This window comes from Gekko japonicus, unplaced genomic scaffold (genome assembly GCF_001447785.1).
Source record: "Gekko japonicus isolate JY-2015 unplaced genomic scaffold, Gekko_japonicus_V1.1 scaffold1187, whole genome shotgun sequence".
NCBI classification, from domain to species: domain Eukaryota; kingdom Metazoa; phylum Chordata; class Lepidosauria; order Squamata; family Gekkonidae; genus Gekko; species Gekko japonicus.
In genome coordinates this window covers 296,034-303,578 of record NW_015165860.1, presented here as the reverse complement: position 1 = coordinate 303,578, position 7,545 = coordinate 296,034, and the positions used below count along the sequence as shown (strand labels likewise).

Below are 7,545 nucleotides of genomic sequence, written 5' to 3'. Positions count from 1 at the left end.
GCTTCTGCCGGGGAGGTGTCTCCTGGCGGCGGCGATGAATGAACGGGGCCAGGCGGGCGGCTATAAAAGGCGAGCGCCGCTCCTCGGGCCCTTCAGTGCCGGCCGGAGCAAGGAGGAGGAGGCGGCAACAGGTGGCCCCGTGGAGGAGTTGGCAGTCAGCAGGTGGGTACCGCCGCCGGGGCGCCAGGCACTTTCCCCCTCCTCTAGGAGCTGGGAGGTTTTGCATGCCGGACGGGGTGGGGTGGGGTGGGGTGGGGTGGGGGCGTGGGTCTCAGGTCGGAAGCTGGCCCGGAAGGCGGACGGGGCTGGGACCTCTCCAGTGGCCAGCCGAGGAGGCACCCGGGAGCGGGAGGGTAGGGGCGCAGCTGGTTTGGCATGCCACCTCTGGGCAACAAGAGTGCCTCTGAGCATGTGCAGCCAATGAGGAACGGCAGCAACGCTCCCCCTCCCCACCGCCCTTCCAGCAGGGTGACAGTAGCCCCCCCCCCTCGGCCCGGGGAAGGGGGGGGAAAGAGAGCTTGTTTTCAAGCCAAGGAACAAACAGAGAGAACTTCTGCTGTGGATTTCCCCGAGCTTGTTTTGCAGAGAACAGAACATTCGCGAGGCTTACGGGCTGCGTGTCTGATAGCAAGTCCAAATATTTGACAAACTGCGCGCAGACCGGCCGAGCGGCTGCCACGGGCAAACGGGCGCCTGCCAAGGCTCCCTCTAAGCTGTGGAGTCTTGTGAGCAAAAATTCTACTTGGTGAGCTGCTGGCGTTAAAGTTGTGAGCGAGCGATTTGGCCGCTGCATAAATTAGTTTGCTCTGGAGCCATCCTTCCGGAGCGGAGACAAAAATGTGTGAGCCGGAGGCTAAAAAACGGTGAGCTAGCTCACACTAACTCAGCTTACAGGGAGCACTGCCTGCTCAGCCCCAGAACGTGTTTACATCCGCAGGAGTGCTGGACTGCTTCGAGTCCTGACAAGACTTCCTCTGAGCACATGCAGAGTGCAGCTTTCCTATTATAGAACCCATCCCTTGGGGGCTTCCAGGCTGGACTGAGACACCCCCCACCTCACCTGGGGGTTTAAAATTCATTGTTGGGGTTATTAGCCTTCTGGGGGCCTTCACGGGATGTATGGATTTGCAAAGCTGTTGTAGTTAAGGACCTGCAGGTATCCCAAAATGTTTGCAAGTGAATTGTTTCTTTAAAAAAGAAAACCCGTAGAAATCGGCAGCAGTTCCCTTCCAGAAGGGCTTTTGATACCTCTTGGGTTACCTGGATTCCTAGAATGTAGGGTGAGACCTGAAGGTCCATCTTCCAAGGGGGAGACAGGGCTGTTTCCTACCTGGAAGCAGAAAAATAGTTTCAGGCAGGCTGCGGGGAACTCTGTCTACCCTCCCTGTTTCAAGCTCCATCCAAATGTCCCCTTGGCCAAAGGCCAGCTAGCTGGCTGGTTTTATCCACCAAGTGGCTATCTCTATAAGTGGTGTGCAAATACCACTTTATCCACCAAATGGCTATCGCTCTAAGTGGTGTGCAGTCCCCTTGCTCTCCCCTTCACAGTGATGATTCTTTGAGTCAACAGCATCGCTGTATACATTGGGAGAGATAATACTGGAGCATGAACATAGCCCATGCTCATAAAAGACAAGATTTCTCTGCTGTACCCTCAGAGGCACCATTCGGGATTTACTGGATCTTGACGTATGGTACAGATCCACTACCGAAAACCCAAATCCCCTCTCGCCACCCCACTTGGGAGAGGTTAGTCACACCCCAGAAGGGCTTCTCCAGGAAAGATGTGCTCATGGAGAATCAATTGCAATTAAAAAACAAACGGACACAATCTCATGAAGCTGTCATACATTCCACATTCCTGTCTATGCTGGGTGGCTCTCCAAGGTCTCTGGCAGAATGATGTCCCAGGCTGGTCACCCCCTGGTCCTGGTAGCCAACCTGGCCAGATCCTGGGCTCTTTGGTAGAGAAAGAAAGGGTGGTGCTGCGCACCTCAACTACAGCGTCTCAGTTCTGATTGCTAGCTCCTCAAGGCAAGGTCTTTTCCCTCTCCCTTGTTCTTTGGGCTTCTGTCTAGCACTGCATGCTATAATCAAATCATAACACGTTATTTTGTTTCTGCAAAGCTTCCACAAGAGCCCAGTGCCCCCCCCCCGAAGTCGCATCATGCTGAGAGTCCCCATGCTGAACTGTTCCCCCCCCCCTTTCCTGCCCTCTTCCGACAATAACAATATTTTGGAGGTGCCGTCAGAATTTATTTCTCTGAGGTCTCTTTCCTGTTGATGTTCACTCGGGATACTTCTGAATGACTCCTTCTCCAGATCCCTCCCTGGATTTGGGAATTCCGCATGACGCGGTTTAGTTTCCAAAATGGGACCATTGCATTTAGAATTCTCCACTGATTTTCTTGCTTATTTCCTAAAATTGTACAGTGCGCTGTGCATGCACCGCCACCACCTTCTGGTCCTGTAGCACATTTTGCGCCCTTCACTTCCTCTGTATTATGGGTGCACATGGGTGCACTTTCAAATGGGAATCCTTGAGGAGACTGAACTGTTTCAGGGGGTATAACTGCTAGATCCAATAGAACAGTAGCATCTCTGAGACCAACTAGGGTTTCAGGGTATATGCTTTCGAGAGTTGAAGCTTCTACTCTCAAAAGCTTATATCCTGACACCCTTGTTGGTCTCTAAGGTGCCATTGATCTTGAACCTAACTCTTCTACGTAGAACTGCATTCAGGTTCTTTTCCGTGGTGTTTTGCCAATGTGCAGAAACGCAAGTGCACGTCAACAGAAGATGACACACACAACCTAATAATCCTAGTGCAATCCTGTGCATGTCCAAGGTTGCTGGGGATGGGGGGAGGGAGTATTTTATCACTATACAAGCATGCACCAGAAAAGAGATGCAAATCCACAGAAGGACCAGAAAGCTACGTGCAGTTGCACACAGTCCAATTCTGGGATTAATTTTAGAAATTCTCCTTGTGAAACTAAATTAAGGAGGATGGGAGTATTGCACAGAGAGACATTCTGGAACAGCTGAGGAATGTGGGAGGGGCCGTGGCACAGTGGCAGAGCTTCTGGTGGCGTGCAGAAGGTCCCAGGTTCAGTCCCCAGCATCTCCAGTTAAACAGACAAAGCAGGAGGTGGTGTGAAAACTGCCACAACAAGTCTGCGTGGACAATATTGACCCTGATGGACCAGTGGTCTGATTCAGTCTAAGGCAGCTTCACGTGTTCATGTGGAAGATGGAGAACCTGCGCATCATTTTGTTTAACCCCGTATAACATTAATAAAAATCTCCAATGTAAAACACTTTAAAACAATCTAATTAAAGGCAAACATCAGTGAGTGGATGGAAGGGTGCTTACTTAAATTTCTAGTGTCAGTTTTCCCCCCTGCTACAGCAAGTCTGCATAGACAATATTGACCCTGATGGACCAGTGGTCTGATTCAGTGTACGGCAGCTTCACATGTTCATGTGGAAGATGGAGAACCTGCTCTTCTCTGACTGGTGCTGCTTTTGTGCCCCAGAGCTGGACGGCTTCTGCTCGTGTGCGTAGAGAAGGGGATACAGAGCTGTTCTAAGCATGGCCCTGCCTCCGAGTCTGTCCAGATCTCTGTGCACTCAGGGCTAAGCCTGGGAGTCCAGCCTGTTAGCAGAAAGGAAACCTTGCAGTGAGACTTCTGCAAGACAAACTCCCCTCTTTCCCCACTCCCTCAAGTACACGGGAACTCTAATTCATTGTCCCCTCTGCTTCACCCCCCCCCCAAAGTAACTGAAAAATCAACAGCTAAATCAGAGCTCCCTGCCAGGTAAGATCCACTGATGCAGTGCGCATTGAAATTTTGCTGATGGCAAAGATCCCTCGTCGAGACAAAATCTGCCGAACTGAAAGGGAGTCTTGAGAAGACAAGTAATATTCCGAAAGGAGGGTGGTGGAGCAGGGGAGAGTCAGTGGCAGAGCCTCTGCTTGCCCTGCAGAAGGACCCTGGTCCAATCCCTGGCATGTCCAGTCAAAGGGGTCAGGGAGAGGCTGATATGAAAGACCTTGGCCTGAGATCCCAGGGAGAGCTGCTGCCAGACAACACTGACTTTGATGGACCCAGGGTCTGACTCAGTACAAGGCAGCTTCCTGAGGTATGTGATGCATCTCCTCTGGCACAACCGGGGGCAGAATGTTGAGGAGCCGCCACACGTGCTTTTGCACACCCGAATGCAGCCCCCTCGGCCTGGGAATCCCCCTCCCGAGGTTCCCATTGCCCGCCTCTGCCCGTTCTGTTTTGCCGGTTCCGCACGGCTGCTTTGACTCACTTGGGCTGTATATTTGTCAGCCTCCCCGGTGGCATTGATTTCTTTTCCCCCCAAAGGCCACTGCCAGAGGAAGGCAGGCGAGAAAGAGGCTGCATTAAAGGAATCCGCCGTCTCTCGACAGGCCTTTGTCCCTGGTAAAGAAGTTAACGCAGGGGAGTGTTTTCCCTGACTGCACCGGACTTCTCGCAAAGGCATCTCCGTCTCACTGGGGGGGATGTGGAGTGATCTCAGGCCACGGCTGCTGTCTGCTAAAGCGTTTTCTTCCCAATGGACAGAGCCGCTGGGTTTGGGGAAGGACCTCAGCAGTGTATAATGCCGTTTTCTCCATGGGAACTGCTCTCTTTAGTCTGGAGCTGAGCTGCAATTCCTGGATGTCTCCAGGCCCCACCTGGAGGTTGGACGCCTAACCTGGGGGTGGGGTGGCTGGTAGGGCTGATCGCTGGGACAGAAGCGAGAGAATCTGTGTATGCTCCAGGACACTCTTGTCTTACCCCTGTAGTAAAATGCGTATCAGTTTGATGAGGGGATATATATGAAGACAGAGACCAGGATCCCCATAGAGGCACGGCCAGTGTTTCTTTTCCCTCTGAGTACAGTGGCACATGGCTCACATGCACGTACACATGGTTGGGTGTACATACACGCAATCACACACCCTGGGGCCCTGCCATTAAGGGCCAGACCACTCATTGTCAGAGGTGGGGAGGGCAGGTTTTCCACTCCACAGGAGCCCTAAGAGGGAGGGAGGGAGAAGGGCGAGGTTGGGGGTGGGCGTTGTAAGATGTTTGGCAAATGGAAAGCGGGGCCCTCCAAAGCGGGGACTGGCAAGCGACCTGGAAGATCCTCATGGGCTAACCCTATGATAGCCCTGAGCTGGATGTCCCAAGCTGGTCCAGTTTGGTGTAGTGGTTAAGTGCGCGGACTCTAATCTGGGAGAACCGGGTTTGATTCCCCACTCCTCCACTTGCACCTGGCTGGATGACCTTGGGCAAGCCGTAGTTCTGATAAGAGCTGTCCTTGAAAAAGAGCAGTTTCTGTCAGAGCTCTCTCAGCCCCACCCACCTCACAGGGTGTCTGTTGTGGGGAGGGGAAGGGAAGGGAGTTTGTAAGCCGCTCTGAGACACCTTTGGGTAGTGAAGAGCGGGGTATAAATCCAATTTCTTCTTCTTCTTCTTCTTCTTCTTCTTCTTCTTCTTCTTCTTCTTCTTCTTCTTCTTCTTCTTCATCATCAGATCTCAGAAGTTAAGTAGGGTCAGCCCTTTCTAGTACTTGGATGGGAGACCACCAGGGAAGTCCAGAGTCAGGGTGCAGAAGCAGGCAAGGGCAAACCACCTCCGTATGTCCTGTGCCCTGACCCGGATGGCCCAGGCTAGGCTGATCTGGTCAGATCTTGGCTGCTAGGCAGGGTCAGTATTTGGATGGGCCATGGGTGCAGGGCTTGGGGGGACCCTGCCCACCCCTGGAATGCCCCCAAATCCCCCCAGTGGAGCGACGAGGGGACCTGGCAACCCTAGGGAAGAATCAGGGATATTGCTTCCTGAGTTACTTGGAGGAAGGGCAAGGCAAGAACGTATCAATAAATTGGAAGAAGCACGGATAGAATTAGGATGAAAGCATGGATGGAACCAGGAAGTATGGAACCCTGGGTTGCAGCCAAAAGAAACCCATTTCAGGTGGATTTGGATGCTGGAGGGGGTGTGCCTGGTCCAAAATGGAGGTGGACGGTGATGGATTCCTGTCACCTGCTATGAGAGCACGTGCACATTTCCCCAACCACCCCACCTCACTTGTTCAGGGAAGAGCAGACTTCTTTTATTCTGCTCTTTTGGGGGTATGCAGTTTCTTTCTGCCATGTGTTCCACACTGCTCTTTAAATTCTGGTTGTTGTTTTTTTTAACAAGGAGAATTTTGAAAATTAAATTCTGGAATTGGATCCATGTACCGTTTGCTGTTTTCTTAACTCCGTTTATATCTTTGCTGCCTTCTGTGTTGCTAACACATAATTGGTAAAACACTGCAAAAAACAAGTTGTTGAGTGTGGTTTTTTTAACACATACCCTGTTTCCTTCTGGAATTGAAGGGGCTTCCAATAATCAATAAGAATCCAACAGTAAAATACTGTGCAACACCAATACCGAAACAAACAAATTAGTTTGTCTCAAACGTCACAGCTAAGATAGTCAGAACAAGCCATGTACCGCAACATTCGAGTACAGAAGTTAAGACTGTCTTAGATCCAAGTCAGGACATCTCTATACTAATAGCCAAGTCGGCCAGATCTCTGGATACTTAAATCTGGTGACTGCTATAAATGAGCAAGACAGATCTTTTAACAAACCTGAAAAGAGCCCCAGCTTTGCAGAAAAATTTGAAATCTAACCCCCCCAAATTGTTTTTTTAAAAAAACCCTGAAAATGATTTTAAAAACCTCCTGTAGCTTTAAGCAATGAATTTCCTCAGTGGCTGTTGCTAGGCAACCACAGTATTCCAGGCTTGTTTTTGTCATTAAAAGGTAGTGGGAGGGGTCAGTGCCTTTTCCAGGCATATTTTGGCCTTTGAGGGAGGACTTCTTGGGACTGGACCTGGTTAGGGTTGCCAGCTCCAGGCTGGGAAATTCCTGGAGATTTTGAGGGTGGAGACTGGGGAGGGAGAGGCCTTCAATGGATATAGTGCCAGAGAGTCCACCCTCCAAAACAGGTGTTTTCTCCAGAGAGACAGATCTCTCCTCTGATAGACTTGTAATTCTGGGAGTTCTCCAGGTCCCTCCTGGAGATGGTCAGCCCTAGGCCTGGTAGCGACCTCAGGGTAGCTTGATACCACCTGACCTGCATGTCTCAACTAGGCCTGACTGCTTGCTGCTGTTCAACAGCAGCCACCCTATGAAAGCCAGTGTTGTATAGCGGTTAGAGCTTGCTAGGGTCTGGGAGAGCCAGGTTCGAATCCCCATTTTGCTGTAGAAGCTCACTGGGTGTTTTTCGACTAGTCACATACTTTCAGCCTAATCTACCTCACAGGGTTGTTGTGGAGATAAAAAGGAGGAGAGGAGAATAATGCAAGCTGCTTTGGCCCGCGCTGTGGATGAAGGTGGGGTATAAGTGAAGTAAATAAATAATATAGCTGAAGATGGGAGGCAGATAAATGGTATGTAGGTGAATGGCTAAGAAGAAGAGAATGAAACAAGAAAAGGGGAGAGGATATGGGGTACTGGGGGAGGGAACGAGGCAA

The 7,545-nt window shown here is 51.1% G+C and overlaps 1 protein-coding gene across 1 annotated transcript in view; it reads left to right on the top strand.

Annotated features, from left to right (window-relative positions):
- The first annotated feature begins 124 nt into the window (after positions 1–124).
- Positions 125–7,545, top strand: part of C2CD4C (C2 calcium-dependent domain containing 4C) — a 12,723-nt gene continuing 5,302 nt past the window's right edge. Inside the window, exon 1 of the mRNA XM_015411225.1 lies at positions 125–162. The gene's annotated coding sequence lies outside the window, so the exon portion shown is untranslated. The remainder of the gene's footprint in view (positions 163–7,545) is intronic.